This window comes from Phaenicophaeus curvirostris, chromosome 25 (genome assembly GCF_032191515.1).
Source record: "Phaenicophaeus curvirostris isolate KB17595 chromosome 25, BPBGC_Pcur_1.0, whole genome shotgun sequence".
Lineage (NCBI taxonomy): Eukaryota > Metazoa > Chordata > Aves > Cuculiformes > Cuculidae > Phaenicophaeus > Phaenicophaeus curvirostris.
The window spans coordinates 5,126,214-5,144,463 of NC_091416.1; the positions used below are offsets into that span (position 1 = coordinate 5,126,214).

The 18,250-nt window shown below is 45.0% G+C and overlaps 1 long non-coding RNA gene across 1 annotated transcript in view; it reads left to right on the top strand.

Annotated features, from left to right (window-relative positions):
* LOC138730921 (uncharacterized) overlaps window positions 1–18,028 on the top strand; it is a 70,002-nt gene extending 51,974 nt beyond the window's left edge. Inside the window, exons 4-5 of the long non-coding RNA XR_011339117.1 lie at window positions 17,244–17,321; window positions 17,970–18,028. This is a non-coding gene — a long non-coding RNA (uncharacterized lncRNA). The remainder of the gene's footprint in view (window positions 1–17,243; window positions 17,322–17,969) is intronic.
* Window positions 18,029–18,250: the final 222 nt, after the last annotated feature.

Below are 18,250 nucleotides of genomic sequence, written 5' to 3' on the forward strand. Positions count from 1 at the left end.
TAAGTGAGGAGCTGAGCTTGCTTCCCTGAGGGACATAATCTGGGTTTGGATCCAAAGTAAGGAGGGGATATTTGTTCTTAATGTTATCTTTGAGGACAAGTAGTTAGGATCCTGCCAATTCAGAATGAAAGGTTAAAATCAGTAAACCATTTTGTGTAACGATGATGCAAAATCAACTGCATGCCAAGTCTGCTGTGGAGAAAGAGAAGGACCTGTTGAAATACTAGGTAATGTGAGTTTGATACTTTCTTGAGTTGTAGTTAACTTTGAGTATATGATTTGTGAATAATTGGGTTGAGCCATATAATAATTCTTCTTGTGAAATGTAGGTTTTTGCCTGCCCTATATTGCTGCGATATCAGGGTGTGTCCTATTTTGCTATCGTCTTCTTCTCGCAGCATCCCAGAGGCGGAGTGCAGTGGTGATGTCCTCTGAGAAATGGGAAACTGAGGCACAGAGAGGCTAAGTGACCTGACCCAAAATTATACAGAGCACGATGCAGTGATTGGACGAGGGGAAATGGTTTTAAGCTGAAAGAGGGGAGATTTAGAGGAGATCTTGGGAAGAAATGTTTTCCTGTGAGGGTGGGGAGGCCCTGGCCCAGGGAAGTGGTGGCTACCTCATCCCTGGAGGGGTTCAAGGCCAGGTTGGATGGGGCTTGGAGCCCCTGATCCAGAGGGAGGTGTCCCTGCCCATGGTCCCTTCCAACACAAATCATTCCATGATTCTATGATTTTAGGAACCTGAGTGAGAACCCTTCTGAGTTTTTAAGCTCAGCCTTTCCTCTCAGCACAGCAGCTTCTGCTTCCAGCATCTGAACTGTTGGCTGGTTCTTGGTGGGCGATTCGGGTAGGCGTGTATCGCTCGCGTGCCTATTGTAAGTACATGCACAGAAATGCACAACCAGCATTTAGAAGCTGGAATACTTTAATGTTGAGGGGGTGGTTTGGAAGAGGGGTTTGTTATTAAACAGCCTCTTTGCGTGGGCAAGATGTATGCGTTTCTAAAAATCCAGTATCTCCTTGCTCTCGTCCCATTTTAGGTCTCTAAAAAAAAAAAGATGGATAACAAGCATCCATATTCAAACCTGCCTTCTGCGTGTATCGAGCTTGAAAAGACATTTTCCCGCAGCTGTGGGAACCTCAGGCTGCCAATGCCACCGTGTCACATGATGGGCTTCAATCAGAGTCCCGTCTGCAGCCGTTTTAACTGCATTTGCACTGATTTGCTTCATATAGAAGACAGAGTTGTTTAGCATTATTGATTCCTCTTGACTTATTGGGTGCATTAGTTGCCGTTGACCCTGGCATCTTGCTGGAACAGACTGGTGCGTCATGTGATACTGTCTGGCTTTGTCCTTGCTCTGAGTCAATTCCTGTTTTACTCAGCAGATGTCTTTTGTTCCTGACAAAGATTGCTCATCCGATTGTTTGAGAGGTTAGCGAGTGTGCCCTGTCCAGCCTGGGGTCCCAGGTCCCAGCCCTTCCAGCTCCAGACTCCCCCCCCCGGCGCCACCCCCAGTCTGTATCGCGGCTGCTGTGAACACCAGAAGGAGCCTGGTTTGCTTTTGCTTTTTTTTTTTTCTCCTCCTCCCCAGGGGTCTGGCTGGATTATTTCTGAAGCCTGGCTTTTTCTTCTGCAAAAGTAAGCCAGTGAAAATAGATTCCAATATTTGGTAGGGTTTTTTGGGAAGCACCTGGGCCCCACCTTGAATAAATCAGCATGCATCATCCCTCCTTGGTTTTGATTTACACCAGAGTAGAGGATCTGACCTATATTATAAAGAATTTCTTTTTTTCACTCGCTGCATGGTAATGCACTGCATCGACCTGCTAGAAGGGATGGGGGAAAAGTTGGGGACAAGGATTTGTGTCTCAGTCTGTAGGATTTGGATGCCTGATCCACTGCTCTGCTTTCTTACGCCGGCATCTGCTGAATTAGGCATTGGTTCTCTAAACAGATAAATCACTGTAAATCCAACCATCTCTGTCAATATGACTGCAGTTCTTAGAGTGCTTCTAGGGCATTGTAGTATCTTCGGTGTACACTGCATTTTGAGATGTTTGAGAAAGCAGGGATCTGGCTACCACGCAAGGTCCTGGCATGTGTGAGCTGGGACTGGGCAGAGGGTCAGATGTTGGAGAGCAGAGAGGGAGTGAGAACTCGTTGCAGCCAACTCCACTGCCTAAAGCCAGCTCATGAGGCTGCAAAAGCTGATAAATTCTTCATTGTCTATTAACGGCTTCAGAATTCAGGGATTTTCCTTGAATTCTAATATTTCTCTTTGGCTCTAACGGTATGTTTTAAGACCATGACTGCTTGGGGGATGCGTGTAGTCTGGGCCAGTCCAGGAACTGGGTTCTCCCCTACTTCAGGTAGTACCCATGAAGCTTCCGCTCGATTCTTTTGGTGTGCTGGATTGCCTTTTCTCTCCAAAACCGAATGCAAACAGCACTAAGTCTGATTTCTGCGCCAGTGTACTGCAGCCAGGCTCTGCTGGTCAGCGTTGCACTACTTCATTGCAACTTCATGTGTGGAATCACAGAATCATAGAATCATAGAATAACCAGGTTGGAAGAGACCCACCGGATCATCGAGTCCAACCATTCCTATCCAAACCTGAACCTGAACCAGATTCATAAAAGCTGCTCAGGGGGCCGTTATTTTCCATTATGCCTTTTTTTGTTCTGTTATTGCTTTGTCTCAACAACTAAATATATTTTTTTTCTTAAATTTAGTTTGGTTTAACTTAAAACCAGACTTTTCCACAATAAATTACTATGTTAATACCTTACCTTACTGGCTGCAGTTTTGTTCACATGGCACAGGGATTCTTGGAAAGGAAGGGTTTTTTTTCCCCTTGCTATTTTTCTTTGACTAGCAGGAACTGGAAGGGGAAAGGGTAAAATTAAATTAATAAAGAAATCTGGTGAAGGAAACCTGTTCCTGGTGGTGAACTCCCCTCTCGGTCAGTCCAGTATGTGATCCCCCTCTTCTGGTGGTCGGTGGAATTGGTCACAGAGGAAAATGTTGCAGGCTGGCACAGACAATAGGACTTGGCAAATCTTGGCTGTCGTTTTCATTATCCTGATGAAAGACCTTTCTGGAATTCTATAGCAAATTGTAATTTTGCTGTGGATTTAACAGGCTGGGAGAGTTGGGGTTGTTCAGCCTGGAGAAGAGAAGGCGCCTGGGAGACCTTAGAGCAGCTTCCAGTCTTGAAAGGGGCTCCAGGAAAGCTGGGGAGAGGCTCTGGATCAGGGAGTGCAGGGACAGGACCAGGAGGAACTGTTTTCAGCTGAAAGAGGGGAGATTGAGATGAGATCTTAGGAAGAAATGTTTTGCTGTGAGGGTGGGGAGGCCCTGGCCCAGGTTGCCCAGAGCAGTGGTGGCTGCCCCATCCCTGGAGGGGTTCAAGACCAGGTTGGATGGGGCTTGGAGCCCCTGATCCAGTGGGAGGTGTCCCTGCCCATGGAACTGAAGGGGCTTTAAGGTCCCTTCCGACTCAAACCGTTCCATGATTCTATCAGGTTCCCCCTGGCATAACTCTCTCACTGGTGTTAATTTGCACACTGCATAAACCCGAGTTGGGTCTGCGTTGCAGCTGGGTGCAGCTCAGCTATATTTGGCATGGCTCTATTTTTAGTGTGTCTTGCAGGGCTGACAATGGGGGAGACTGGTTCTCCCCTGTCTGGCATCTGGCATCATCTTTTGTGCCTACGAGAAGTCAAGGTGTGAAATGCTGCCATTCTGATTTGATAGTCCTTTAGATTTCGTCTAGCTAAAAGTCTTGATGGGTAGGAGGCAGCTTAGAGCCAAGCCTAGAGCATCCTTGGGAGGGATTGTGTGAGGCATGAATAGACAACAAGCAAAAAAAATCATGTCAGGTGCCGAATCTGTCTGCCATGGACAGTCTTGCTAGCTAAGAGCAAATCCATCGCAGTATGTGGGGGTGGGAAAATGAAACAGGAGATCAGGTTTGAAACTTCTGGGCTGGGAGTATTGCAGCGTTTCTCTGGGTGTAGGTACCAAGATTTTGTTTGGCTCCCAGCAGACGTAGAGGTAAGCAGCCAACTTTATGTCCACACCCAAGCTTCATCTTCCAGAAACTGAATCTAATCATAAAGGTCATTGAGCTACAGAGGTGTTCCTGCCTCATTGTCTAACATCTGCCATCTTGCTCCATCCTATTCCTCTTCCTTTTTGCAGCAGTAATCACATTTGGAGTTCATAACCTCTGCCCAGACGTTTTATAGGAGGCAGGAAACCATTCTGGGAAGGCATTGAATTACAAACTGGGTTTAAATTGGAAGAACTAAAAGCAAAGAGGGATCACGTAATACCCCCCTCAGCTTAAGGAAGGAGCGTCTCCTTACTTTTATCCATCCTTCCCAGAGTGAATGATGAGCTGAACAGTCTTCTCTCTTTTTTTTTTTTCCCTCCTGGGCTGAATTTACAGTAATTCCTGCTTGCGCATGGCAAAAGAGATTGAACATGGATGTTGAACCCACTGTTGCATATAAAATGAGACAGAGAATCTTCCTGGAGGCCAGGCTGTCCTGAAATGAAAAATAACCCTCTCTTTTCTAGAAATCCTGATCCTGCAATGTTGCCCTGTGACAGAAGAAGCTTTCTTCTGGCTTTCGGTGTGTGCTCCTGTCACATATGGAAGTGTAAGGCAGAAGTGAAATTTCACAGCTGTGTCAACTGGGAAAGACGTGTTTTCCTTACTGGAGTGGGAGATGATTTCCAAGAGGTGTAAATGCCAAAGCATCCAGAATGTTTCCAGTTAACTTTATCTCACATGTCCAAGGGAAGGGCCCTTTTTGCCTTGGGTAGGAGGGATTGGCTGTGGTCTAGAGACTGGTAAATAGTTTGGACTTGGAGGGTCTTGGTTTGGTTGCTGGTGATGTCATTAATGTGTTACTCAGCACTGGTGAGACCGCTCCTCGAATCCTGGGGTCAGTTCTGGGCCCCTCACCACAAGAAGGATGTTGAGGCTCTGGAGCGAGTCCAGAGAAGAGCAACGAAGCTGGTGAAGGGGCTGGAGAACAAGAGGAGCAGCTGAGAGAGCTGGGGGTGTTTAGCCTGGAGAAGAGGAGGCTGAGGGGAGACCTCATTGCTCTCTCCAACTCCCTGAAAGGAGGTTGTGGAGAGGAGGGAGCTGGGCTCTTCTCCCAAGTGCCAGGGGACAGGACAAGAGGGAATGGCCTCAAGCTCTGCCAGGGGAGGTTCAGGCTGAACATTAAGATAAAATTTTTCCAGAAAGGGTCATTGGGCACTGGCAGAGGCTGCCCAGGGAGAGGGTTGAGTCACCTTCCCTGGAGGGGTTTAAGGGACGGGTGGACGAGGTGCTGAGGGACATGGTTTAGTGATTGATGGGAATGGTTGGACTCGATGATCCGGTGGGTCTCTTCCAACCTGGTTATTCTATGATTCTATGATTCTAAATCACCTCACCCCTCCGTTTCTCCATCTGCTTTGCCTCTTGCCGTGTCTTGCAATCTAAATATTGAAATTCATGTGGTGTAATGCCAAACCGTGCCTCTGGGATATACCATAATGCCAGTAACAATCGTGTGACCCGGAATGTTGAACCTGCAGGTCTTAAATCAGAGGTCCACTTACCTTCAGGGGAAGCAGGGATGGGTCAAAAACTGCAAGGGCCCTGCAGGAGGTGGCTGATTGAAACCCTGGGCTCTGCCATAATGGATCCATCTCCCTTTCTGCTAGAAAGTTTCCGAGGAGTAATAAATTCACTCTGGGTCTGCGCTGAATGCAAAATTGATCAGACTGCAGGAGCCACAGGGAATCGATTTTGTGTGTGTGCGCCAGCGCGTGCGCCCTCAGCAGCGCAGTCTGTGTGTGCCCTGCATATACATTTGCTCCCTCGCTCTGCTTCCTCCTGCGCTGGCCCTGCGGATGCCACAGAAAATTGATTTTTTTTTATGAAATACAAAGGTGAACTGTGGCATTCAGTGATTCTGAGCCATCCATCTTGTCAGGACTCTCGTTGGAGGGAGGGCACGCGGGATGATTATTTGGAATTATTCATTAATAAAGAGCCACATAAATTGCAGCCAAAGATGGATTTGTCTGGGGGGGGGGGGGAAGACATTTTCTTTCATTTTCCTTGCAAAACCCATCAGTAAGCCCAGATTTTCTTTCTCTTTATGAGATCTAGTTGCGCGTGTTGTGTTTTCTTGCCACCAAAGAGCTGCATCCTGCCAAGGTGCTGAGTTATTCCTGAAAAAGCCAAGCACCTGCAGCATCCCCCACGTACCGTGTGAGCCGCAGCTTCCTCGAGCTGCTGAGCTGCAATCAGATATGTCTTTTAAACTTCCCCGATAGAATCATCCGCTGAAACAAAGCAACAGATGCTGAGTCATTGCCCAGCACTTCTGTTCTCCATCGTTCACCCAAAGAAGCTGGAAATCGGTTGGATTTCCTGAGCTCGGGAAGCAGGAGAGGAAGGGATCCAAGAATAGGGGGGCAGAGCTCAGGTGGTTTTGGTAGCCTCTGCAGGGTTTGTGTGTTTGTCAGCACTGGTATTTCTTTGAACATCGATTGAGTTTTTTTCCCCTTGTCCTTTTCATTTTAAACGGACTCAGTTATTGGGGTTTTTTTCTTCTTTTTTTTTTTTCCTTTTGCTGCAGTCTACAGCCAGGTTCTCCATTGCTGCTGTGTTAAGGGCATTTTGGAATGATACCATGTGTGCAACAGCTCTGAAGTTAAAAGAAAAAGAGATTGCATTATGCTCCTCCTTAACTTCACCACTGTACCTTGAAGAAATCACTAACTTATTGGAAGGGATTCACGCCCCAGCCTGTAAACCATGCCGTTTGGTTTTCTGAGGGGCGAGCTGCATCTTCCTTTTATTATTTCAATCTTGTATCATGCTGAAGAGCCTCTGTTTTGAGATCATGTCAGCGATTACAAAGCCCCAGAGCCCTCTTCTGTCCCCGAAGAATCAATCAACCTAAACTAATACTTTAATGACTCCTTTTCCTACCAAGGAAACAAATTCAGGCACACACACACGCATGAACAAAACAAAAAATATCTTTTTTTTTTTTTTTTTGAGGAAAAAAAAAGAAGCGAGGGGCTGAGGAGGACCTCGTCTGGTCAATGAAAGAAAGAGACGGATGTCTGGTGCCATGGCAATGGAACAGGGATTACTTTGCACTGGAAAATAGGTTCCTTTTTTTTTTTTTTGATTCCAGTGTTTTTTCTCAGGCAGCGAAGAGTTGTCACTGAGTCTGAGAGGCCCTTTTAGAGGAAAACGAGCCTCGGAGTAGAATTGAATGCTTGCTTTCACCGGCTGCTGCTTGAACAGTCTGCTTTGCTTTTTCGGGCAAGGCAGGATGCAAACCCCCGTATTTGTTTAGAGCGCTTTCACAATCGCAGTGTGTGTGCATATGTGTGGGTACAGAGCTATATAAAATCAGAGTTACTGCATACAGACTTGGGCTGGGAGGGTTGTACGTTGGTACAAACATTTCACTGTAAAAAAAACCCCCATCTAATGTGGCCAGATACATTGTGTGTGGTTCTGTAAGAATTTATCACTTCACCATGGGGGATCTTGGGTCTGATTTGGGGACTATTTAGCATTTTTGCCCCAAGAAGTTGTGGCTGCCCCATCCCTGGAGATGTTCAAGGCCAGGTTAGATGGAGCTTGGAGCCCCTGATCCAGTGGGAGGTGTCCCTGCCCATGGCAGGGGTGGAACTGGATGGGCTTGGAGCTCCCTTCCAACCCAAACACTCTCATGGTTCCATGATTCTAACTTGCTCTCAACCAGAACCCCTAGATCCCATTCCTGGAGATGTTCAAGGCCAGGCTGGATGGGGCTTGGAGCCCCTGATCCAGTGGGAGGTGTCCCTGCCCATCGCAGGGGTGGAACTGGATGGGCTTGGAGCTCCCTTCCAACCCAAACCATCCTATGGTTCTATGATTTTGTTGCCATTAAGCTAAGCTTCATCTGAGATTCATAAATTCTTTTTAATGCCGATCGAGGCAGTTTCTGACAAAATGTATTTTTTTTGGTGGGGAATGCTGGTTTATGGAGACTTTTCACAAGAAGCAGTGTGGTTCTGTGGTGCTTCCTCCCTAACCCTGATCCTAAAGGTTTTTTTGGAAACAAGTTGCAAAGTTTGGAACTGAAGAAAATATTTCAGTCAAGCCCATATTGTTTTGAAAATTCATCTTATTACTGTAAGCATTTTGCAAAAATTGGCCAGTGGAAATGTACACACGATTTTCAAGAGATTTTTTTCTTCCCTATGTTTTGAATTACTGGACTTTTTAGAGATTTTTGGCTTTTTTGGTCACCTCTCAGGGTGAGGGTAAGGTTTGCTTGCAATAGGATATCAGCCAAGAGATGAAGGGATATGATCTGACCCATTCCAGAGTGAATCCACCCACCAGCCCCCAGACACAGAGGCACTAAGCAGACTATTTAAGGCAAATAAAATGAAATAAAAGACCTTCATGTGACTGTTTTGGGCTGGCTGAGGGATTCCCAGGTGGTACCAGCTCAAAGCTCTGTGATACCTTGCGTCTCCTTTGTTGCTCTTCCTCTCTCCACTGCTGAATTTCCCTCTGTTTACCATCCCAGAGTGTTTCTTCCCATCGCGTGTGGCAGATATAATCCAGAAGTTAATTCCACTGTAACGTGTGGCCCTGATTCTTGAGTGCATTGTGACTTCTCTAGCCGTGGCCTTGGATGAGCTGGGTTGATTTCTGCTGTTTTAAGGACTAGGTAGTGTGTTAACTTTGCAACCTTGACTGCTGGGTTGTTTAGACACGCGTTTCACTGGCATGAGTGTTGGCACAAGCTGCAAAAGATTTACTTCCTGCTGAGACCTAGATGATGTTGCTTTTTCTGATTGTAAAATTGCTTAATGTATGAGCCAAAAATATGGTTTTAAGATATATTAATCTTATTCTATAGATGCTGCACTTTTTGCATAGCAGGGTGACGCTAGAGATTTGAAATCCTACTGTAATATTTTTGTGCTCGCTGTCCTTTCTGGGCTGAGTAGACGTTATAAGCTATGATGTTGTAAATGGTACGTGTAACTCGTCTCTCCTGTCTGCAATGAAAAATATCTCCTGGTTTTGATCTTCCCTCACTTGCTAAAAAGTAACCGAAAATAATCCCTTTTTTTCTGTTGGGGGTAGGTGGTGAAATGTGCCAGGATTAAAAATTTTGACCCTCCTTTTCAGTGATTGCGAACTGTGAAGCAGAAAATCTCTGTCCAGGTGAAAAATTAGAGTTGTCCTAGCAACTGCAGGGTGGCTATTTATTTTTGGATTTCCATTTTCACTGATTTATTTAACACATTGACAATCCATTTATAATGAAGAGGAATTCAAGAGGGTTTTTGTTTCTGGCTCGGTTAGTACTAAACCAAGGCTGGGTTACTTTTCTTCATAGAAAATAAGCAAAGATAAAAGAAGTAAATAAAAAAGAAACCTTGTGGCTTTCAGGGGCTTTTCTTGTAGAGGGCTACGGGTGCCGAGTGGTGCATGGGAAAGGGAAAACATAACTGACTTGTTTATTTTATGTCTTTTAGGAGAACTTTAATGTTATAAAACAGAACAAAGATACAAGTCCAGTGCAGCTGTGAAGCACAAGAGCCCTAGATGTTCCCCTCCACCTGTATTTGGTTGTGCTCACGCTTGCTGCCAAGGAGAGGTCAGCAAAGCCATTGAGATTGACTCCTGTGGCTCCATCTCCTTGCAGAAGTCAGAGTGCTCCAAGGCCAGGAATAAAAGCTGTATTTCTCATTTCGGTTGTGACCTCTGCAGCAATGCTCAGTGCAGTTCACTGCTCGGCTCCTCAGATTCAGATTTATCTGCTTTCCACAGTGTTCATGTGCAAACAGGAACCTGGTTCAGGGCTTGGAAGGAGCCACAGAGCAGCCTGGAGTCTGGGGAGCCCAAATAGACTTCTTGCTTCTGCATGGGCTGGGTCCAAAAATCTAAAGATGGTCTTGTCTCCTTCTGAGGTGTTTGTGTTATAATAGGCTGTGCTCTATTTTCAGGCATGCTGGGAATTTGCAAGTCCAAGCGAGGCCAGCAGCCCTTTGGAGAGGGGAAGAGAAGGCTCCAGGGAAGCCTTAGAGCAGCATCCCAGTACCTAAGAGGAGGCTTCAGGAAAGCTGGGGAGGGACTCTTGATCCAGGAGTGCAGGGACAGGACCAGGAGGAACTGTTTTAAGATGCAAGAGGGGAGATTGAGATGAGATCTTGGGAAGAAATGTTTCGCTGCGAGGGTGGTGAAGCCCTGGCCCAGGTTGCCCAGAGCAGAGGTGGCTGCCCCATCCCTGGAGGGGTTCAAGGCCAGGTTGGATGGGGCTTGGAGCAACCTGGAAATTTCATGTCAGTGCGTGCCTCTGAATGGCATCAAATCTAACTGCTACACAAGCCAACTCAATCATAGAATCATTAAGTTCAGAAAAGACCTCCAAGATCATCTAGTCCAACCATGAGCCCCACACCCCTCTGCCTACCAAACCATGTCCCAAAATGCCAGGTCTGTATGTTTTTCTAAACTCTTCTAGGGATGGAGACTCTACCACCGCCCTGGGCAGCTTCTGCTGGTGCTTCACTAGTCCTTGAAATCATTGGAAAACTGGGAAGTTTGAAGCAGGTTTTGCAGAAGTGATCAGTGAAACCAAAATGGAATAACACAACAAAAGGAAACCCAGCAGCTGTCTGCCTGCAGAACATGTCTGAGAGGGAGTACAGAGACCAAGCAAAATTCTGCATGGGTTTTCTCACAGCCCGTCTTTCTCAACTGCTCTGCAGATTGGTTCCTCTCGGGGATTTGTTTCTTGTGATGGATTTGGGTGACTAAGATTGATGGCTTTAAAAGAACTAGTAGTGATGACACATTCGTAAGGCTTAGTAAAAATTGTGAAGCTGGCAGATAACTGGGGAAGTCTTCAATCATTTTTTTTTATTACTGCTGTTTTTGCTGTGAATCTGGGCTGTTTTCAAGGCAAGTGGACAAGGGGCCAACAGCTGACCAGCGTAAGCCTTGCAATTTAGTCCAAACCTGATAATTTGTAGAGCATAAGCTTGATTTTGGACTGGTCACTTCAGGAAAAGGTGAGCTTTGACCTGTGTGTTAGGTAAAATCAAACATTATTCTTGAATGTGATCTTGAGCGCACAGAGGGAAGAGTCTTGTCTGTCAGTCACTGGTGATTCCCCTATTTATCCTGGTGGAGGATTCAGCTTGCGGATTGTCTTTGGGGCTGAGAGTGGGGGAAGGGTGGGAAAACCTAAGGAATCAACTTCCAGACATAAATACAATATGGACAAGTCATAAACATTATTAAAGCAAGTCTATCCCTGCAGGGCAGGTTTTTCTTCATAATGCTTTCCTGATTACGCTTCCGCAAAGCTGGGGAAGTTGAATAGTGGGCTGATTATCCATGGCCCATGATCTACATCAGGCTAAAACTGTTGCCATTGTATGTGAGAAGAGAACTTTGCATATTTACTGGAAGGGAATAGCCATCCTGCTTCTTATTCCGTCTTCAGATTCACAGCGGGCCTGATCCAAAACACGGCTCTGTCAATGGGATTCTTTGTTTGGGCTCTTCTTACGGCCCACATTACCATTGCAAAACCTGCCCCGTTTATCATCTTAAACATACATGCCATAAATGGACCTCCTCGTATTGATTTGGTGTGTGATCAGACCCCAGACTGAATTGTCAATCCCTTTGGAAAATAGGTGGATCAGTGGATAGGCAATGGGGAACTATTTCTGCAAAGGCTGAATATAAGAAGGAAAAAAAATCCAAACAAAAAAATGACTGTCGTTATAGAATCATAGAATCATAGAATAACCAGGTTGGAAGAGACCCACTGGATCATCGAGTCCAACCATTCCCATCAATCACTAAACCATGTCCCTCAGCACCTCGTCCACCCGTGCCTTAAACCCCTCCAGGGAAGGTGACTCAACCCCCTCCCTGGGCAGCCTCTGCCAGGGACCAGTGACCCTTTCTGTGAAAAATATTTTCCTAATGTCCAGCCCTTTGGTTTTTTGGAGCTAGGTAGCAGTTGTCCAGCTAATCTTAAGTACTGGTGACTCTGTTAAAGGTGGCACTGCTTGTTGTGAGAGTCCAAATCAGATCTTTGGTCAATAATCAGAAAGAATCAGAGTTTGTATAAAGATTTATGTTGGCATTATGTTGCCTAAAAGGCCACTTGGGCTTGGTACAGGTGAAGCAGAAGAGACTTCTTAAAGAAATGCACAAGTTGCATTAGTTTCATTATTCAGTTATGACAGAACGTTTTCCAACACTTTAATTAGCATTCATTTACTAAGTATTAAACCACTTTTTCTGTTAAATGTAAAGATCAGTGCTAGGAGCTATACATTCTGAAAGATAATCATACCGTGTAATTCAAGTGCTTCAACAATTCATCCTGAAATATTGATGGATGTGTTCCAACATCCCTTTTTTCACAAGCACGTTCCATAATCTTTTAAATATCTCTCTCCTGAAAACTTCAGTATAAAGTGCAAATCCTCTTATGTAATAGAAGTTTAATGCATCTGGATCCTGCTAAGCAAACAATAGCATTTCAGACCCATTTCTATTTTCAGAAATTAAAGAAGTCGTTAACATGAAGTATTGTAAATATGAATATATGAGGAATATGCTATAGCAGAAGGGCATGACTAAGGATTCTTAAAAAGTTAAGGGCTCCACTTTCATGTCAGAAATACGAAGTATCTTTTCTGATTTTCATTAGTGTAACTAAGAATAAAAAAAAAAAAATCCCATTTTTAAATAGAAATGTAATGCTAAGTGACACTTTGCATAATCTCCTTAGGTCACTCTGCAGTCTTACTGTCTGTGCTGTAGCTCTAACATTGACCAAAGACTTGTATATGAAACAGATAATGCAGTGAGGTTACACGGACCAATGAAGGAAGGTCTCGGAGAAGGAAGCCTTGCACACAAATGGGTTGGTACAATAACTAGTTCAAGTGGTTTATGTGTTTACTGAGAAGATAAAACTTTGATAAAGCAACGAATATCCATTAATAAGTAGTTAGGATAAAGCGTTTAACTGTGAATTTATGCAAACTGTACAGAAAGTTCTTGGGTTTGCTCTAGGAGGAGATTGTTAGAAACATAGAACTGTTTGGTTGGAAAAGACCTTTGAGATCATCGAATCCAACCATCCCTGCCCACTACCAAACCAGATCCCTGAGCACCTCGTCTGCCCATCTTTTAAACCCTTCCAGGGATAGGAACTCCACCACCTCCCTGGGCAGCCTCTTGAGAGACTCGGAGCACTGAGAGCTCTGCTTCAGGCTGTTGGGCTAAGGGACCCAGGCTGAGGGGTTCACCTTTAGCTCTGTTGTTGTCTCTCAGTGTGTGAGCAACACGTTAACTGCAGAGAAGTATCTGTGAAATCTAGTAAAGGCTCTTTGTGGTTGCCTCAGTGTCCTGCCTAGTTGTGTGCTTACAATGGGGGTTGTTTAGCCTGGAGAAGAGGAGGCTGAGGGGAGACCTCCTTGCTCTCTCCAACTCCCTGAAAGGAGGTTGTGGAGAGGAGGGAGCTGGGCTCTTCTCCCAAGGGACAGGGGACAGGACGAGAGGGAATGGCCTCAAGCTCCACCAGGGGAGGTTTAGGTTGGACAATAGGAAAAAATTTTTCATGGAAAGTGTCATTGGTCCCTGGCAGAGGCTGCCCAGGGAGGGGGTTGAGTCACCTTCCCTGGAGGGGTTTAAGGCACGGGTGGACGAGGTGCTGAGGGACATGGGTTAGTGATTGATAGGAATGGTTGGACTCGATGATCCAGTGGGTCTTTTCCAACCTGGTGGTTCTGTGATTCTATGAATGTGGTTTCTGTTGCTGTTGCTCTAGGTGTGTTATTCCGCTATCACACTTAGCATGTCATACCATGATGTTTTCTGTTTATCTGCACAGGTTTTTTTCCCCTGCCTTTGTCAGACAGCAGTCTTGCTTTTTGTGCATCTTTCCAGCACCCTATCTCCTCTTTCTGCGTCCTGTCCCATCTGCTAAGGAATTAAGCCAGACTTGTACAGGCGGCAGTTCTGAACTCTGCTGGTTTGCCCCAGCTCTGTCCTGGAAAGCCCCCTCTGCTGACAATGAGACATAGATCAGCCTTTCTTCCCGTTCAGCCCTTGGCTTCTTTGGTGCGGCCACGAAGATGGATGCTTACTGGGATAATGGTGCTGACATTTGCTCGCCAGGAATTGGAGTGAGCCCATCATTTCGTGCCATATACGTCTCCAATAACAATCAAACGCTAATGAGTGCCAGGCCATTAGAGGCTTGGCGTGCCCTCCAGCTAGTGTCCCCAAACCCGCTGTCCCTAGCCCATTACCCATTGTATCTGCTAGGTATTGCTCCAGTTTGCCTCGTCAGCAGAGATGTTGCACAACCAGCCAGTGGCCACCCAGGGCTATTCTGTTTAGGCTGGATGCCACCTTTTCTGGGCAAGTGTACAGATCATGTCTTAAACTGTGCCAGACACGCTGTTTGCGGTTCGTTTTCTGCCTATGAGGCTGGCTGAACAAAAAAGGCTATATATATATGTACCAGTAGTGTGCGCATTACATGCAATCTGACACCCAGGAGATGGTCCTTGGGGATTATAATGAGGCACCCACTGCTCTACAGCGTGTTTTGGCAATCGGTTGGGCTGGCGAATCCCGTGCCTGTCTTTCTTTTGCAAGTCTTTGAGTTTCTTTTTGGCACATATATGCAACGAAGCTCAAAATGCAAATACTGCCAAAGCTTCCTGTAGAATAGATGACATTTATATTGTTATGCAGTTTGCTGATCTAAATGTACTATTGCCTTGCCTTGATAGCCCAGGGCAAGTGCTAATCAGCTTGTTTTATGGGCACCGTGCCATCCGAAAGGGTGAACACGAGTAGAGACAGTATGTGCATCATCTAGGAGTGCTGCAAGAACACGATTCCCAGCTGAGAGTATCCAAATGTGTCTGCCTCCTGAGCTTGCATGTTGGCATGTAAAAGATAAGTGACAGCGTTAAATATAATGTATTTGGAATAAATCAGGATTCTATTCCTTAGCTGCTTCAAGCTAGTTTTCATTATATAGGTCACGTCAACTGATGTAAATTGGCATAGCTGCATTGAAGGCGGTGGAGAGCACGGATTTTGATCTGCTGAGCATCTGGCCCCGTGTGACTGTTCTCCACGAGAAGCTTTCCTTCTCGTTTTGCCCTCTAGGGCATCATCAAAGGCTGTTTAATCTAAAAGGTAACATGTGAGATGAGGAGTTTGGGTTCCTTTATTGTCTTCACTGTCACTTGCACTTGGTGCTGGGCAATTTGTCTTCATAGTAGCTGTGTGCCTTGTCTCACCCTGTCTCTATTTCATTAGTACCTTCGTGATAGGGACTTTAATCAAACTGGAATGGCAAGCAGGGTGGAATAGTTCACGTGGTTGGAGTGTTGCAGTGGGTGGATACTGCTCTTCGACAAAGATATATAGGAAAATAAGACGGGGTTGTGAATTGTGCAGAGGATCAGCTGTGGGTGTTGGCAGCGTGTGGGTCAGGAGCAGAGTGAGGAGACTCACAAATAATGTCGTGGTGGGCATCTCCTGTGAACCACCTGGTTGAGAGGAAGAGCTGAATTTGTGGGAAAAAAAATCTTCTGTCATAGCTGCAAGAAGGGAAATTCGGATTGGATATAGGGGAGGGGAAACCCAAACCTGGGAGAGCAGTGCAGCACTGGAGCAAGGATCCCCAGTGAGTCTGTGGGATTTCTGTTCTTAGGGATTTTCAGAGCTCAAGTGGATTCAATTTTGAGGTTAGAAGGATGGCTTAGGTGACTTCTGGAGTCTTGTATGACCTCCATGCAAAAATGCTGGGTTTTTCACAAGTCTGTGACTCTTACGAGTTTATCCAGGATTAGTGGACAGATGAGGTGTAGCCTCTTGTTCTTTCTCCTCTCGTTCAATAGCATCTGAAGTTCCCTCAGTGCCATCTCCCACATATATTTGATTGTTTTATATACTATTCCTTCTCTCTGTGCTTTTCTTTGCTCCCATTTCCTATTTCCTTGCTTTTTTTATCCTTCAGTTTGGATTTTTCTGGCCATGTTTTGAGGAGAACGCCGTCTGTGGGCATTACATATAAACAATTACATTTGGAAACCCCCAAAGGTGCAGTGAAAGTTGATACTTACATGAAATAATAGGGGAGTTTGGATGTACAAGTAGAACTCTAATAGCTGGCTTGAATTCATTTTGGTAATCTGGCCCTTATCCCAGCCTTTTTGAAACATAATCATTGTTCAAAGCGAGGTTTTCATTCACTATAGCCTACACTTTATATTTCACTGTGTAATATAACCTTCCATACGCTCAAGGAAAACAATTTATGGAGCTAATTGCTGAACTCTGCAGATATAATACCTTAGAAGGGTTACATTAGATAAGAGTTTATGTTAAAAAAGAAGGAACGTTCTAGAGGAAAATTATTGTTTAGGGAATATTGATTTGCATGAATTAATGTTTTCACCTCAGTTGATAGTTAAAAATGGATATTCAAGCTAAGACACATCTTCAATGTAACGTAAATGCTTCATTAGCGATAAACCTAGGTTATGAGCTCAAGCCTGTTGTTTGTTTGGTTCTTAAGTCTTCAAACTTGAGTTGGCGTTGGGTCAAATTATGCCAAATATATTTTTTTTTGCAATTGAAAAAAACCCTGTCTGTGGATTCAGAGATGGGAGGATGCTTTGGAGTTCTCAATGTTGCTTACTTATTCACTTTAGGCAGCCCTCTCCACCCTTCTTTCTCAGCCTACTTATCAGTAAAACTAGGGGTGGTGTTGACGATGCCACCTAACACAGTTATTTAGAAATTAGCTGGTGACTATTTGTACAATGCGATATTTGTACAAAGGTGCTGTACAACACCTACAACAAAGATTTTGGGCATTTGGAAGTTAAGTAACTTTTGCAGAAGGAAGCTTTTGTGTGTGTGTGTGTTGCTTTTTTTATTACTTGTTTATTATATTTTAATTCAGAATATAGACCAAGTCTGTAATTGCTGTCAGTTCTTGTGACCTTATTGGCCATATAGTTTGGGGTTATAGCCCAAAGTATCTGTGTAAAAGGTTCAACACTGTTTAGAAGGTGTTAGTAATGAACTGGGCGTAATGTTTGAGTTTAATTTCAATTTGTTTTCTTCCATGTAGCTGTGTGTTGGTGACAGATTGATAGAGAAGAAATAAACCACAGCATTGTGTTCTACAGCAACCCAGTGGAACAAAGGGGTACGTATGTTCCTTTTCTGTAGTTCTTCTTAGTTATCTTGTAATCTATGTTGTGCTTGCATTGATTGTTTTTAAAGGAATTGTTGCAGATTCATAAGTATCAAAAGAAGAAGAAACTAAGGATGATGTTCACGCGAGTCTGGTTATAGTCAAGAGAAGTGGAAATGGGAATGTGGAGCATTGAGAGAGTGGATCGGGGCTCTGAAGGTTGGAGTCTGGCTGTCCTGATAGCAGAGCCTTGAGTTGAGGGCTCACAGCTTTTGTGTTGAGCGGCTCTGCTGCTCTGCAGCTAAGGTTTATGCCTAAAGGTCAACAAGTACCTTGAGCTACCTACCTTCTGCCCATGTAACTCTGCTGATTTCTGTAGACAAACACTGGAGAAGGTGGCACAGCCCGCTCTGACCTCAGGCGTCGTTTCAGCAAGAGGCTCTGACTCTTGATTAACTTGTACTGACAGGCATGTCCACTGCGGTCAGCTGGGTCTCATGCACTTACCAATGTACTGAAATACCTGATTGTCCAGGTCTAGACGCACTCTCAGACATGCAACATGTGAACAGAACTCTGCTCTCCAGCAATCAATGACTCAGTAAAATGTAAAGATCACATCTCATTCCACTATTGACTGTGAATTTCCTTCTCTTTCAGGAACTACCAATGCTGGTGAAGTCTCTTCTGCAAACCACACAACAGAAACTGCTGCCCCAGTTCACAGTTGCTCCTTCCCACCGGCAAAGAACCTAAGGAGGAGCTGTTTATAGGTGAGATGTTCAGCATCCTGCATCCAGTCAACTGAAGGTTGAAGAGGGCCTACAAGAAAGCTGGGGAGGGACTGTTTATAAAGGCTGGTAGTGATAGGATGAGGGGCAATGGGTTTAAACTGGAGAGGGGCAGATTTAGACTAGACATAAGGAGGAATTTCTTCATGA